This window comes from Amborella trichopoda, chromosome 6 (assembly GCF_054954075.1).
Source record: "Amborella trichopoda isolate Santa Cruz 75 chromosome 6, AtrichopodaSantaCruz75HAP2 v2.0, whole genome shotgun sequence".
Lineage (NCBI taxonomy): Eukaryota > Viridiplantae > Streptophyta > Magnoliopsida > Amborellales > Amborellaceae > Amborella > Amborella trichopoda.
Window position 1 is genome coordinate 33,979,582 of NC_142341.1, and position 17,161 is coordinate 33,996,742.

At 37.4% G+C, this 17,161-nt stretch overlaps 1 pseudogene; it reads left to right on the plus strand.

The window, feature by feature from the left end:
- The first annotated feature begins 8,446 nt into the window (after positions 1-8,446).
- LOC18435019 (kiwellin-1 pseudogene) lies at positions 8,447-16,541 on the plus strand (annotated as a pseudogene).
- Positions 16,542-17,161: the final 620 nt, after the last annotated feature.

Below are 17,161 nucleotides of genomic sequence, written 5' to 3' on the forward strand. Positions count from 1 at the left end.
TCAATAAATTTTATGGTCGATAGCATAATTACATATAATAAAACATGGATCTAGTTTATAGAAGTCCATGTAGAAAAGGGTGACTCTTAAAAATCTATTTAGAGATGGATTATTAGACCCAAATTTTAAGGACACGTAATCTCCAACATGAAAATCATAAATATAAAAAAATAAATAGATTTTAAGAAATAAAAATATTGATTTTACGAAGAGAACATTTGGACTGTTAGTTTTAATTATTTTTAAATGGACTATCAATTTGTGTCCATCTTTAAGATGGATGCTTTATACCTTGGTGTCATGTTGTAGAAATCCGGTCTAGCCCGCATGAAACAAGTTTCCATAAAACATTCTTGTGATTTCATCATTCCTACTTATTTATTGTATTTTTTGTTTCACGGGTCCTTATTTGAATTCCTATTAGTAAAAAGCAAACCTCTACTTTAAGGACACGATTTCTATGCGGCCAGCCCGCATATTGTAGAAATGCAGGCGTGGCAATGAATATATTGTTTAAATATAAATTGATCCCAATTTTTTGGGAATATATAATCTTTAACATGGAGATCATGAATATGAAAAGAAAAATTTCAACACTAGAAATAATAATTATATAAAATAAACATTTGGACCGTTAGTTACAATTGTTTTTAAATAGACCACCAATTTGCATCCGTTTTTAAGATGAATGCTTTTATACCTCGGGGCCGCATATTGTAGAAACGCAGTCCATCCTGCATGAAACAATTTCCATGTTTTAATTATATTAGTCCATACGATCTATTCTTTAGGCCCCATTTGGTTCCTTGGGAACATGATTCTTGGGAAAATGTGTATCAAAAAATTGGTCTCCTATATTAGCATCTGGCGGAGGCTTGGAAGATGCATCTTCACTGTTTGGATTGCTTGGATGATGTATCTTAAAGAAATTTATAAAGTTTCACTCTATAATAATTTTTCTTTTCTTTTAAATAACCACTCTCATTATTGTACTTAAGAATTGTCGTTCCTTTTAGTGTTTGTCCTGTCAAATATCAAAATTTTAGAATTATCGAGTTTGTCTTCTCATGTCTAACAACCACCAAACTTTGCAACAATTCAAGATTTTTTTTTTTCAACCAGTTCAAATATAATATTCCAACTTGCAAAGGTGAGATTCCTTCATCCCAACATTATATTTCACGAAGCATGTGTATTTAAACATGAACATCATAATTAAAGTGATTAAGAATAATATAATATTATTACATTAGTATTAATATGATATTATTAGTATTATTTTCTAATACTAATATTATTACAATATAATAGTATCACTTTTATTATTGGAATTTGAAAAATTACTATAGTAATTATTTTATTATTATTATTATTATAATAATAATAATAATAATAATAATAATAATAATAATAATAATAATAATAATTATTATTATTAGTATTATTATTATTATTATGATTATTATTATTATTATTATTATTATTATGATTATTATTATTACTAGTATTATTATTATTGTTATTATTATTATTATTATTATTATTATTATTATTATTATTATTACTATGATATAATATTATAATTATAATAGTTATCATCATCACCATCATCCTCCAAGACTTATCCCAGTTAATTGTTTGGGCCAATTATAATACTTATATTATAATATAATATCTTTTATTTGCTATTATTATAATATTATAATACTAAGCATACCATAAAAAAATTTAAATATTTTAATAACAATGTAATATGATGGTAATATAATAATATAATATTACAATAAAATATATTTAAATTATTGGTATTTCAATAATGAATATTTTAGATAATAATTTTCATAATAAGAATACTAAAACAGGAGGAAAGAAAAGATAGATTAGATTACAGCAGTAGTGGCTCGGGATGTTGGGGTGTGCCTTCAGTCTATAGTCTACCTCTGCGTTCTATCACTATCCTACCCTTCATCTATTCTGGAGAGGTCGTTACCGTTCTTCCGAATTGCCTAGGCTCAGCCCAATCACAGGATCAATCTGACAGTTTCGACAGATCTCGTTGCCCCGTTCATCTTCGGCGCAAGAGTGCCCGATCTGTGAGCTAAAAAACCTCCCTGAGTAAAGCAAAATTATCCCGCCAGGAAGACATCTACGTTGAATAGAGACATGTCCCTCTGGGATAGACGGGGCCGGGAGTAAAACAATTAGGACCAATACGTTTAACCTTTGATTTCTAGGAAATGTCAATTCCACCTATTTGGGTGGATTTGACATTTCCTAAAATTTGGCTTAATAATGGACTCCCTTTGGAAATGTCAATTTTTTCTTCAGAACGAATAAATCATGTAGGTCTAGGCTGTACTCCAGGAGTTCCATTTCCCAGAAACTAAGTGGGCCCTTAAGGAAAAGTGCATGAACATACTATATACTTTATGTACAAGGAGGTTCAAATTACATTTGTTCAACAGATTTTAAATCAGGTGGTTCTAAGTGCATCATTGAATAGACTCAATGTCCAAAAAACAATTTATTGAACTCTACAATGGTTTGTGAACTTGTTATAACAATTATCAATGGTATAGACTCAACGTCCAAAAAAAAAAACTTTTTGAGCTCTACAATGGTTTGTGAACTTGTTATAACAATTATCAATGGTTTCGTGGGATACATTTCCATTTTTTAAGTATGAATAACTACTAGACTATATAAATTTTCGTAAATTGTTATTTTTCTGTGCCATTGCAAATGGACGAACAATGCTTCTACCGGTCCCTATTCTTAAAATGGTGTGGTTTGTCTCAGGTTGAGTCCCTAAACAATCAAAGTAAGTTGTACCTCTAAATAGTGTCCAAAGATGCTTTTCAGTAGAATAAATCTTTGTGTTGGCCTGAAAAATGCTTAAGGTTGGTAGATCGTTTTCCCCAAATTTCTAAGGGATTTGGGGTCTCCTACTTTCTAATTTGAATTTGGGGTTTTCTTATGCCCTTTGGCAAATTTTCCAACTTTTCTAATTTTATAGGACTTTTGTAACGGTTTATCTAATTTTCTGGGATTCATTAGGATTTATCTACGAATTTATGGGACTTTCCTTTTTAAAGGGATTTTAGGCTACTTTAAAAAAAAAAATTGGTTTTTAGATTTTTCAGATGATTTATTTTGATTTTTTGATGGCGTATTTATAGGTTGAAGTGTGGTCATGGTTGAAATTAAATTGAATGGATCCAAGGGTCCCGATGCAGTCAAAAGGTCTCATAATTTTGGATGTTTCTAGAATATTCGAATTTTTTACCGATATGGAAATTTTTGGAGAGTTGTCCACCGCTCTGTGCGCATCGGATCGCCCCTCACGCGGTCCGACCCATGCTGTGTCGTGTGCGTCGTGTCGTGAGGTGGCTTGCCTTGTGCAGCCTGACGCGCCTTGTGGTAGGCTGCTCAGGCAAGAGTTATTTTCATTTTTGTTTTCCTAACCTTCTAGATTTCACTCTATAGGTACGATTCAAGTGATGCGTGGACCACTGGAAAGCACTCAGGATATACGGTAATCAAGGATAGCATGGAAATTATGAAAGTTCTGAAACATCTGATATTTTGATTTCATTAAGTGGACGCATGCCATTTTTGAAGTATCATCGATGAAGGAGACAAAGTATGATGTGCCACCAAGTGACTTCACATCTATGAGACCACACACATCTTAATATAGTAGATCCAGTAATTTGTATCTTTCGAGCTCTTACTAGAGAATCAGGCTTTATGTTGTTTGCCTAAAAAATAGTGGTCACATGGAGTTATAGATATAATCTTGATACTAGGAAGGATCTGCTACTTTGTCAAGATTTGCATTCCTTTTTCACTCAAATAGACTAGTCGCCAGTGCCACGTTTAATGAGGATTCTACCATGGTGCCCCATTGGAGAATTTACCTGTGTTAGGTAGAGTGAACAACACTTCTTGCCCTTTACAACGACAAGAGATGCCTTCGTCTGCTACCATTGTCCGTTGCCAAACACTTTGTGGTACCCTTTGTCATCTAAACTCCCTCCTGAGATGAGGTTTAAACAGATATCTGGCTTGTCGTAAATTGAGGAAAGTCCTCTGAATCATCCAACTCGCAAGCTCTTATCGCAAATTGAGGAAAGTCTAGCAATATGAATGAAAACCAATTTAACCGATCTAAGGATAAAGCTAGGTCGAAGTCGAGGAAGGGGGTCACATGCTATGATTGTGGCAAGAGTATGCACATAAAAAAAGACTGTCGAAAGAATAAGAAAGAGCAAAATTAGGGCAACGCTATGAATGATAGTAGGTATACGACTCCAATGACGGCAAATTTAGATGTGGTCAGAAACTATGGTGATGGGCACATCAATATTGCATCACGAACGTGTAACACTGATAGGGTAATAAATATTAAATCATCAGTTCATGTTATCTTACATAAGGGCTTATTTGCTTCTTATAGGGAGGAGATTTTGGATTTGTAAAGATGGGGAACAACAGTTCCTTAAAGATTGTGGCTAAAGGAGATGTATGCATCAAGACTGATACTAGGTGGAACCTAGTGCTAAAGGACGTTAAAGACGAACTAGATATCTATCTAAACCTCATATCAGGAGGGTGTTTTGATTACGAAGGCTACCACACTGTGTTCGATAAGGGACAATAGCAGCAGACGAAGGCATCTCCTATCGTTGCAAAGGGTAAGAAGTGTTGTTCATTCTACATAACAATGGTAAAAATCTCGAATGGGGCACCATGGAAGAATCTTCATTGGACATGTGGCAATGGCGATTAGGCCAATTGAGTGAAAGAGGAATGCAAATCTTAGCAAAGAAGAGGGTCCTTCTCAATATCAAGAATACATCTCTGACTCCATGTGACCACCCTTAAGGATTGAAATTTTTTTTATCGTGCTTTATTTATGTATATTGTCCACATGTTTTGTGTAGCAATTAAATTTTTTGCCCGCTGTTGATTTCAGTCCTTGTCGGACTCTATAGGGGCTTGGAAATCTCAGATGGTGTAGAACTCCCTGTTTTGGAGCCGCTTAGAGTCTTTGTCATAGAGGAGACCTCAAACGTTTTAGTGGTACACGACATACTTAATTATAAGCTACCATTAGAAAATTATGGTCTATGCAGTCTGACCTCTCTGTAAACCTTACAGACCGAAAATTTGGATCCATGCGTCACCTGTGCGTGCATCCCTAGGAATGGGGAATGTATTCTAATGCTTATGATTAGTCAATCAACACTCATGCACCGTCATTACACTCATGCACCATCTTTACACTCATGCATACACACACACCCATGCACCATCATTACACTCATGCATACACACACACCCATGCACCATCATTACACACATGCACACACACACCAATTCTTAATGATGAGCATACATATGCATGAGTGCCATGTGACACCCACACACCCACATGCACCATGATGTTCATATGCATAGATACCCATATTCACATGCATCCATACATAATGAAATCTCTACACTATGTGCATGTGTGCCATGTGGCACCCTCATACAGATTTCATGAATATTTACATGAACCCTCATATATCCATGATATGGACACGTGAATGCACATAAAGAACACCCCATATGCACGATTGACATGTGGTAATTTCTCCCTTAAGAATGGGCATGATAATCCTCAATTGTATTAACCCTTCATTTAGTCTCATCTCTCTTTTAATGAATCTCACCCTCGCCCTTAAGCCTTGGCTAGCTCATTCCCTCCCCCTTAGTACACTACGTGATCACCCCGTTCCTTGTCTTGGGCTACGCTTCTCACCCCCTTGGCTCGCTACTCCTCTTCCTTGGCTAGTGTTCTCGTGTGGTGGTGTTTGACGATCTCTTTCGTAAGTAATTGAAAATATTGACCTTGATTTGATGATTGATAGTGTCAAAAACATCATAATATTGACTGAGAATTTCTAGAATTATTTTTTATTTGGAATGAATTATTAGAGTATCTTTTACCTTGTATAGGAGTATGATGTATCTGAGAATTGAATTCCAGGGATTTTACAAGTCTTATGTGGTTCATTAGACTGACCAAAACTCATTAGAATGAGATGAAACCACTTTTAAATATCAGGAAAATGAGTTTAGTTTAAATTTGGTTTTGGGCTCATGATAAAATTCCCTATGGTTTGGAAGTTATAGCCGTTTTTCTAATGGATCATTAGTTTGTATTTTCTGCTGCATAAAACAAAAGTTATCCCAAGAGAATCAGGCAGTTTGACCAACTTTTGTCTTTTATTTGGTGCCACTTTCTAAGTTAAAGTTGTGCATTTCTGGGTCTAGCTACTCTGAAAACATGTCCCATGACCTAATCTTCGGTATTTTTTCATTTAAGTTCATTTTAGTGGGCAAAGGTCGCCCTGAGAAACTAGAAAATAGTGTTTTTAGACCCTAACCTGTCTGGTCTCGAGCGAAATCTCTCAGACTCGATCCGTAACTTGTATTGTTGAGCGGTGTCTTACAATATTTTTATTTACCTTGATCACTAACTCAGTTATGAGTGTAACTCGAGGATGCGAGTCCTGTTATAAGGCAAGTTTTTTAATGTTACTCCACTGCTTGTTACACAATCTGCTTCTTATTATATTACAATAATATGTAGCTTGCTATTGTCAAGATAATATCTCTTAAATTGATAAGCATGATCAAATAACATAGTGATGTCTATTACATTGATATGTAGCATGCTATTGACATGATAATGTCTCTTGAATTGATAAGTATGATAAAATGACATAGTGATGTCTATTACATTGATATGTAGCATGTTATTGAAATGATAATGCCTCTTCAACTGATAAAATGACAAAGTGATGTCTATTATATTGATAAATAGCATGCTATTGACATGATAATGTTTCTTGATATGATAAGTATGATAAAAAGACATAGTGATGTCTATTACATTGATATATAGCATGTTATTGAAATGATAATGCCTCTTGAACTGATAAGCATGATAAAATGAGTGTTGACATGATAATGTCTCTTGAATTGATAAGTACGATAAAATGACATAGTGATGGCTATAACATTGATATGTAGTATGTTATTGACATGATAATACCTCTTGAAGTGATAAGCATGATAATATGACATAGTCATGTCTCAGGTAATTATATGTATAGCATGCTCTGAACAGGTTGGCGTTTCTTATGATTATATGTATAGCATGCTCTGGACATGTTGATGTTTTTGTTGATTATTTGTATGATATGCTTCTGATAAGATGTGCATGCATGGAGACATACTTTTGATAAGATATGTGTGCATGAAGACATGCTTATGATAAGATATGTGTGCAAGGAGACATGCTTCTGATAAGAAATGTGTGCATGGAAACATACTTCTGTTTAATGATTTACGCTTGATAACATGCTTTTGCTAAGATATGTGTGCATGGAGAGGTGCTTCTGTTATATGATCAATGCATGGTAACATGTTTCTGATAAGATATGTGCAAATGGAAACATGCTACTGTTATGATTTGATGAGATATTTGTGCCAGCTGTTGTCATTTTTTTCCCTGCTCACTATGATAGGATGAGAGTTAGGAGTGTGTGTGTGTTTAGGGCCCTAGCACTCTCTCTCCAGAAGAGCACATGAGAAGGCCATGTCTTGCACGGCCAATGCCTATCAAAAACCCCAAACGTGCTGGAGTGGTGTGCATGTGTGAGGCGCTGCACATCGAACTACCCCGGTGGTGGCGTCTCTCCTGCCGGTGTAAGGTAGGAGCGTTATGCATCGACATCCCTGGTTGAGGCGTTTCTATTGCAGGTTGCATGATTATTTGATCATATTTGATTCTTAATTGCAGTAATGTTTTAAATCACCACTGTAGATTGAGACCCAGGAGTGACGAGTATCGGTGCCAGGTGGTGGCATTTGGGAGGCGTGATGTTGTCTTCTTAATTTTCTTGTTATGCTTACGTTGTGCCAGTACGTTCAGATAGTCTGTATATATTTTTTGATTGACTCAGTTTCCTTCTTTTCGGCCGTTGGGCCTTAGACGTTCTGTATATAAGTTGGACTCTATCAGATGTAGTCATTTCTTCTATTTTTGGTTTTCCTTTCTTCATGTGCACTCTCGTATGTTCTATGGAGTATCTTGGCCATCCAGCCCCCACCTCAAGCCTCCGCGGGCCCGTCACGGGCCTAGTGGTGGGCCCCTGTAGGGCCTGGGGCAGGGTCGTGACACCACTATTTTCTAGAAAATAACATAAAGTCTCATTCCTGAGTAAGATCTCGAATGATATGAAGTCCTAGATCTAGTGTATCGAAATGTGTGTAGTCCCATAGATGTGAAGTTTCTTGGTGGCACATCATTCTTCGTCACCTTCATCGATGATCCATGCTACAGTGGAAAAGGATGCATGCAAGTAGTTGAAATTTCTCAAATCAAACAATGGCAGGTACATCTCAAATCCTTTCAAAAGCTGATATGTCAAACGTGGCATAAGGCATGAAAATATAGGGCATTATAACCCTTGGCATAATGGTATAGCACAAAAAACTGAATCGCATCACTATGGAGAAACTTAGGAACACACTATCCATTGCCAAGTTACTAATCCGTATTAAGGTAAAGAAGTTGTAGACGGCCCCCTGAAAATTCTAGCTAAGCGAATTCCTAGAAACTCTGATTTTGAACCCGAATGACCACAAAAAACTTGGCAGGAACTTAAATCAAGTTTAACTATACCAAAATATTCTAAGCCAATCCTAAATCATTGTTGATCCCAAGAGCTTTCCAACGGTCCAAGAATCACATGAATCAAACCTACATAACGAAAGTTACAAGCCTATGAAAACAAATGGGACAAAAGATGAAAATACCCCTAACCTCGACCACCTTGCACGACATAGCACACGTCGGACTGTGCGAGGGGTGACCCAATGGGTTTGGGGTAGTGGGTTGCACTCCAGAAAATTTTGAATAGGTATAAAAATTTAGAATATTCTAGAAAAATCCTAAATTTTGAGAACTTTTGACTAAGTCTGGACCCTTGGATCGAATCGACCTAATTTTAACCATGACCCACTTCAACCTATCATTACCCCATCAAAAATCCCAATAGATAATTTGAAAAAATATTTTAAAAAACTAATATAAAATTACCCAAAAATTCCCTAGAAAACCAAAAATTAGGAAATTCCCATAAATTAGTAGATAATCCCAATGAATCCCAAAAAATAGGATATATGTTTTGAAAAATCCCATAAATTTAGGGGAAAAAAAATCCCTACAAACCATAGGAAATCCCAATATTCGGCCAAAGAAATAGAAGACCCCAAGTCCCTTAGAAAATTAGGGAACACCATCTCCGAACCTCAGAAAATTTTTAAGTCAACACAATGATTTATTCTACTAAAAGGTCATATTTCAACACTATTTAAACGTACACCTTACATTTGATAGTTTAGGGCCTCAACCTAAGACAAGCCACAACCTTTTAAGAATAGGAACTCGTAGAAGCATTGTTCGTCAATTTGCAATGCCAATGTAAAGTAATAGTACATTCAAAGATGAAGATTAATATAGACTATTAGTTATACATAATTAAAGAATGGGAATGTATACAACGAAGCCATTGATAATTATTAAAATGAGGTCACAGTCATTCCTAGCCACTATTAACTAACTCGCAATGATAAAGTTGTCCTTAAAACATTTGCTACAGGCTCTGTTATTTCTCGATTCACTACCAAACAGTTGGGAGACTATGGTAGTCTCCGTAAGCAACTTAGTACCTGACGAGATAATGATTATAGATCAAGTCACTAGCAGCCTGCTAAATACGGAAACGAGAAGAAAATCCTCTGACTCATCCAACTCGCAAGCTCTTGTCGTTAATCCAAGAAAGTTCAGAAATAGTAACCACAACTAATTTAAAGCTAGGTCAAAGTTGTGGAAGGGATAACATGTTATCATTTTGGCAAGAGTAAGCACATTAAGAACAAGATTCAGAAGCGCAAGAAAGAGCCAAATGAGGGCAATGCTAACAATGATGATAGGAAAACCACTGCAGTGAACACAAATTTTGGTGTGGTCGGAAACTTTGGCAATGGGTGCATCATGATTGTGCAACTCTGACTACGTTATAATTACTAAAGCATCAGTTCATGTTATCTTACATATATGCTAATTTGCTTCATACAGGCAGGAGATTTTGGCTCTACAAAGATGTTCTTTAAAGATTGCGGATAAATGAGATGTACACATCAAGACTGACATTGGGATGAAACTAGTGTTAAAGGACGTTAGACACATACCAGATATATGTCTGAACCTCATTTCAAGAGCGCGTTTAGATGACGATGGGTGCCATACAGTGTTTCGTAAAGGACAATAGTAGCAGACAAAGACATCTCCTGTCATTGCAAAGGGCAAGAAGTGTTGTTCACTCTACACAACACATGTAAAATTCTTCAATGGGGCACCATGGAAGAATCCTCATCAAACATGTCGCACAGGGGACTAGGCTATTTGAGTGAGAAAAGGAATGCAAATCTTAGCAAAGTAGCTGATCCTTCCAGGTATCAGGAATACATCTCTAACCCAGTAAGAGCTCAAAAGATACAAATTACTTGATCTAATATATTCAGCTATGTGTGGTCTCATAGATGTGAAGTCACTTGGTGGCACATCATACTTTGTCTCATTCATTGATGATGCTTCAAAAATGTGCGTACACACAAGGAACTCAAAATATCAGATATTTAAGATGTTTCAAAATTACCATGTTATACCAGATTACCATAGATCCGGAGAACTTTCCAATTGTCTAAGATTCACTTGAATTCGATATTTTTGGGACTTAATATATATCCGTACAAGGGTATTTCGATAATTTGTACCATCTATCTGAGACTCGATATATATTGTTACGATTGGGGGTTCATCAAGGGTTAAGGGAAAAACGTAGATTGCTTTGTAATCAGAGAGGCATGAGGAAGAGAGCTTTTGTAACCCTATTCTCCATTGTCAGTAAAGAAGTTCTCATCTCCCGTGGATGTAGGTACGTTGCCGAACCACGTATATCATTGTGTTGAGATTGGTTGTCTCTTTCTTTTATGCTTCTTTCTTCTTTCTAGTTTTCGTAGATGGATTTTCATTTCTACAAATTGGTATCAGAGCCTACAAGATTATTCCGCATTCTAGGCTTTGCTACCACGATGACACAAAATGAGTCAAGCGTCAACTATGACATTGAGAGGCTCCATGGAAAGAATAATTTCACCCTTTGGGGATGAAGGATGAAGGATCTTCTGATACAACAAGGTCTGACTAAGGCTTTACTAGGGAAATCAAAAAAACTAGCAAAGATGGACGATGAAGAGTGGCAAGAGATGAAAGAAAAGGCAGTAAGTGTGATTCGTCTGAATCTCTCAGATGACACTTTGCATTATGTGATGGATCTTGAAACTGCTTCGAAGGTTTGGACAGAACTCGAGAGTATCTACAAGAAGAAATCTCTGATGAACAAGTTGTTCTTGTAGAAGAAGTTGTATTCTCTTCAGATGGAAGAAAGCACAGATCTGCTTGAACATCTCAGCGAGTTCAACCAGATCATAAGCCAGTTAGCAAGCCTTGAGGTCGAAATCAAGGATGAAGACAAGGCCCTACTTCTGTTGGCTTCCCTTCTAGGATCATACGATCACCTGGTTACGACTTTGCTATACGGGAAGTAGACTCTTGAGACGAACAAAGTCACTGCTACTGTTATGTCAAACAAGACAAGGAAGAAGAGTCGTAAATAGAAGTCGGTCAAAATCGAAGGGGAAGGGCAAGATCAAATCAAAGGAAGTCTGAGAACAGAAGTCGGTTGGCATTACTGCAAAAAGGAAGGTCATATGAAGAGAGACTACAAAGAAATGAGGATAAAAAGAGGATAGAAATGGGAAAAACATCTGATGAAGCTAGCGTGACCGATAGCTCTAACAGAGATGAGGGTGATCTTCTTTCTAGATCTTCACGTAAGAATCAATTTACTGCTTCTTGGATTTTAGATTCTGGAAGTTCTTTTCATATGTGTCCAGATAAAAACTGGTTCGAAACCTACAAATCATAAAGTGGGGGTCTATTCTACTGCGGAACGATGCGGTATATAAGACCATTGGAATAGGAACTATCAAAATCAAGATGTTTGATGGGATAGTACAAACCTTATCAGAAGTGAGGCATGTCCTGCAATTAAAGAAAAACTTAATATCTCTAGGGGCTCTTGATTTGAGTGGTTGCAAGTATACAACAACAGGTGGAGTCCTAAAAGTTTGTAAGGCATCTATGGTTTTCATGAAAAGTCAGATGACTGGGAACCTATACAGGTTGATAGGAAATACAGTTATAGGTGGAGCTTCTGTAACCACAGATGTTGAGTTCAGCACAGATGACACAAATCTGTAGCATATGCGTTTAGGGCATATGAGTAAACGAGGTATGATGGAACTTCATAAAAGGAAATTGCTGAAGGGTGTCAGAGTCTGTAAATTGGATTTTTGTAAGTACTGTGTTTTCGGTAAATAGTGCAAGATTAGATTCAGAATTGCAGTTCATACGGGTAAGGATATACTAGACTATGTAAATATTGATGTCTGTGAGCCTTCACCAATCAAATCCAAGGGTGGGGCAGAATACTTCATTGCTTTCAATGACAATTACTCAAGAAAGGTCTGGGTCTACTTCATGAAACATAAAAGTGAAGCATTCACAAAATTTAAGTAATGGAAAGCAGAGGTAGAAAGGAAGGTAGGAAAGAAACCGAAATGCTTGAGATCAGATTATGGAGGGGAGTACAAGTCTAGAGAATTTCAAGAATTCTGTAAAGAAGAGGGGATTGTACGTCACTTTACCACACCAGAAACTCCTCAGCAAAATGGTGTGGCTAAGAGGATGAACATGACTCTGTTAGAAAGAGCTCGTAGTATGAGATTGAATGCAGATTTGAAGAAAAGCTTCTAGGCAGAAATAGTTAACATGGCATGTTTCATCGTTAACAGGTCACCATCTACAACGATTGATTGCAAAATTCTAGAGGAGATGTGGACAGGAAAGCCGATAGATTACTCTATGCTAAGGATCTTCGGATGTCTAGCCTATGTCCATGTTCAAAGTGGGCAATGTTCCAAATTAGACTTTAAGTCTAAGCAATGCATCTTGCTCAATTTTGAGAAGGGAGTGAACGATTCAAGCTTTGGGATCCTACTTCATATAAGGTTGTGCTTAGCAGGGATGTTGTGTTTGATGAATCTCACATGGTGAAGTCAATCAACATGCAAGATGACAGAGTGCAAGTAGATGAAAGTGATGGAGAAAGATCGACAGTCCAGGTGGAGCTAAAAGAGTCTGAAACACCAAAAGAGGAAGAATCATCCAGTAGCATAACGGAAAAGCAGCAATCACATGGTGAACCCTACAGTAGGGCAAAAGGTAGAAAGAAGCATGTTCACAAAGCCCTTGTGGTATTGGGGACATGGTAGACTTTGCTCTAACTGTTGGTACTGGGGAAATCGACTCCTTCGAAGAAGCTCTAAGTGATGTACAGAGTGATAAATGGATGACAGCCATGGTGAAAGAGATGGAGTCTTTGAAAAAGAACAAGACATGGGAGCTTGTCAAGAGGCCAAAGGGAAGGAAAGTGATTGGGAGCAAGTGGATTTTTCGGAAGAAAGAGGCAGCAACAAAAAAGAAATGTGACAGATTCAAGACTAGGCTCATAGCAAAGGGCTAAGCTCAAGAGGAGGGAGGAGTGAACTACAATGAAATCAAGCACACTTCAATAAGGCTATTACTTGCTTTAGTAGCCATGTTTGATTTAGAGCTAGAACAGTTTGATGAGAAGACATCGTTTCTTCATGGTGATCTGGAAGATCAAATCTTTATGGAACAACCTAAAGGCTTCAAGGTAAATGGAAAGGAAGATCAAGTTTGCTTGCTCAAGAGATCGCTTTATAGTCTTAAGCAATCTCTCGGGTAGTGGTACAAGCGCTTCGACTCTTTCATAGTGTGGATTGGCTATTCAAGAAGTGAGTATGATTATTGTGTTTATTTTAATTTTCTTTATGATAATTCCCTTATTCTCTTGATGCTTTATGTTGATGCCATGTTCATCATTGTCAAGAATACATTTGACATAACCTCTCTCAAGTCTGTGTTATGTTCTGAGTTTGATATGAAGGATCTGGGGGCTACTAATAAGATCCTTGGTATGGAGATTCATAGAGATAGAAGTGCAGGTAAACTTTGGGTACCTCAGAAAAGGTATGTCAGAAAGGTGTTGGAGCATTTCAACATGGAAAAGACCAAGTCAGTTAGCAATCCATTGGCGAGTTATTTCAACTTATCTGAACGGCAGTGTCCCACTACAGATGATGAGATAGAGCAGATATCTCTCGTGCCCTAGGCTAGCGCAGCCGGAAGCCTCATGTATGCTATGGTTTGTAGCAGGCCGGATTTATCTCATGTTGTCAGTGTTGTTTATCGATACATGAGTAATCCTGGAAGGGAGCATTAAAATGCTATTAAGTGGATTTTCAGATATCTGAGCAGGACGTTAGATCTCAGAATTATGTTCAGCAGGAAGAGAAGTTCTACATAACTGGTGGGATATGTTGATTCCGACTATGCTGATGATTTAGACAAGCGAAGATCTACTACAGGGTATGTCTTCACACTAGCAGGTGGATCTATTTTATGGAAGGCAATGCTTCAACCCACGATTGCCTTATCTACGATAGAGGTAGAGTATATGACAATAGTTGAGGCTGCAAAGGAGGTGATCTGGCTCGTGAGTTGGCGATGGAGCAAGAGGGTATTGTGTTGCGTTGTGATAGTCAGAGTGCCATAAATCTTGCAAAGAATTAAATGTTTCATAGAAGGACAAAACACATTTATGTGAGATATCACAAGATCAATGAGCTTGTGTCAGAAAGAATCATTCACCTGAAGAAAATTAATATGATTGACAACCCTGCAGATATGCTTACAAAGCCGATCAGCACGGAAATGTTCAAGCTTTGCTTGGACTTGCTTAATTTCTCTCATTGTTGAGAGTGAGGGAAGCACCCCATGACAGGTGGGGATGCAGTCACGTACCTTTAGGGATGATTGATGTCTTATAATTTGAGGAAATAGATCTGCTAAGGTGGTGTAAAATAGATGACTCTGGAGGGCTGTTAAAAGCCCGAAGGGCTGAAGCCCCGTAGGGCTTGAGATTCGATATATTTGGGACTTAATATATATCCGTACAAGGGTATTTCGATAATTTATACCATCTATCTGAGACTCAATATATATTGTTGCGATTGGGGGTTCATCGAGGGTTAAGGGAAAATGCGGATTGCCTTGTAATTAGAGAGGTGCGAAGAAGAGAGCTTTTGTAACCCTATTCTCCTTTGCCAGTAAATAAGTTCTCATCTCCCCTGGACGTATGCACAGTGTTGAACCACATATATCATTGCATTGTGGTTGGTTGTATCTTTTTTTTGTGTTTGTTTCTTCTTTCTAGGGTTCGTGGATTGCTTTTCGTTTCTACACGAACAACCTTAGTTATGTAAGGATTCATAGGGGTGTTAAAGAAAACATTGGGAGAATAAAAACAATATTTAAGTTTCACAATTTTCTTTTTAAGATTTTAACATATAAGTAAGCTAGGAATAAAATTTTGCCATTTTCAATTGTGATGAAGAAAAATGCGAACTAACCCAGCCAGGCTAAGGACTACAATTTTGGCATTTTCAATCGTAATGAAACGAAGAAACAACAAAACCGTGCTTATTAGGTCACAATGGTTTGCTTGTCTACTGGGTTGGAGAAAACTAAAAGCCCATGTTGATCTGAAAGGACCACTATAAATGAACAAGAAACCCTTTTCCCTTCACACTCAAAACATCTCCTCCTTTCTCCAACAAAAAACACCTACACTTCGCTTCATTGAGGAATAATGGAAAACCACGAGGTTATCCTCTTCATGCCCTTGTTGCTTCTTCTAAGCTCTGGCATGGCTCACTGATTTCGTTTGGGATCCTGTAATCCTAGTGGCTACCTCAACGGAAAGTCTGGAAATTGTAACAGGAAGAATGACTCGGATTATTGCGAGGATGGAAAGATGTATGCTTAGTACCGCTGCTTTCCCCCCATCACTGGCAGCACACGTGCGACAATGAGAATAAACAGCTTTGCCAAGGGTGGTGATGGAGGTGGTCCTTCAGAGTGTGACAACCAATACCGTGATGATGATGAGATGGTGGTCGCTCTCTCCACTGGGTGGTACAATCATGTGAGTCGATGCCTGAACTACATCAACATTAGTGGCAATGGTATAACTATGAACGAAAAGGTCGTGGATGAGTGCTTATTTGTGCATGGTTGTGACGAGGATCACGATTTCCAACCACCTTGCCCCAACAACATTGTCGACGCCTCTCCGGCAGTTTGGAAGGCATTGAAAATTCGAGAATCTGAGATTGGGGACTATGATATCACATGGTCAGATGCTTGAGAACTGATCATGATTGTACTTGTACTTATGGTTGTTGTATAGCTACTCTGTGCTTGTGATGGCAATCTATTTGTGGAATGCAATACAATATTATGTTTACGTTTGCAGAAAAAGATTTATAGTTTAATCTTATCAATGGATGGCACCAGTTTTTGTTTGAAAGATTATAGTGGCCCACTGATAATTTCATAAGGTATGTGTGAGAAGGATATTATGCTCTTGAGGAGTACAATATAAGGTGTTCACGGCCTACCTGGGAAAGTCTGTCTCATGTAGGAGGGACTTCCCATGTGGGAGGGAAAGGGGCTCATGAGTTAAGGTAAAACCATGGTTCTCCATTTGAAACACAATTTGCTTGTTCAGAGCCATATAACCTTGGCATAATGGTATAGCACAAAAAAATGAATCGCATCACTATGGAGAAACTTAGGAACATGCTATCCACCGCCAAGTTACTAACTTGTATTATGGTGAAGAAGTTGTAGACGACCCCTTCAAAAATCTATCTAAGGGAATTCCTTGAAACTCTGATTTTGAACCTGAATGACCACAAAAGCCCTGATAGACCCTAGTACACCTAAACCCAATTTAATTATCTCAAAGTGCTCTAAACTGATCTC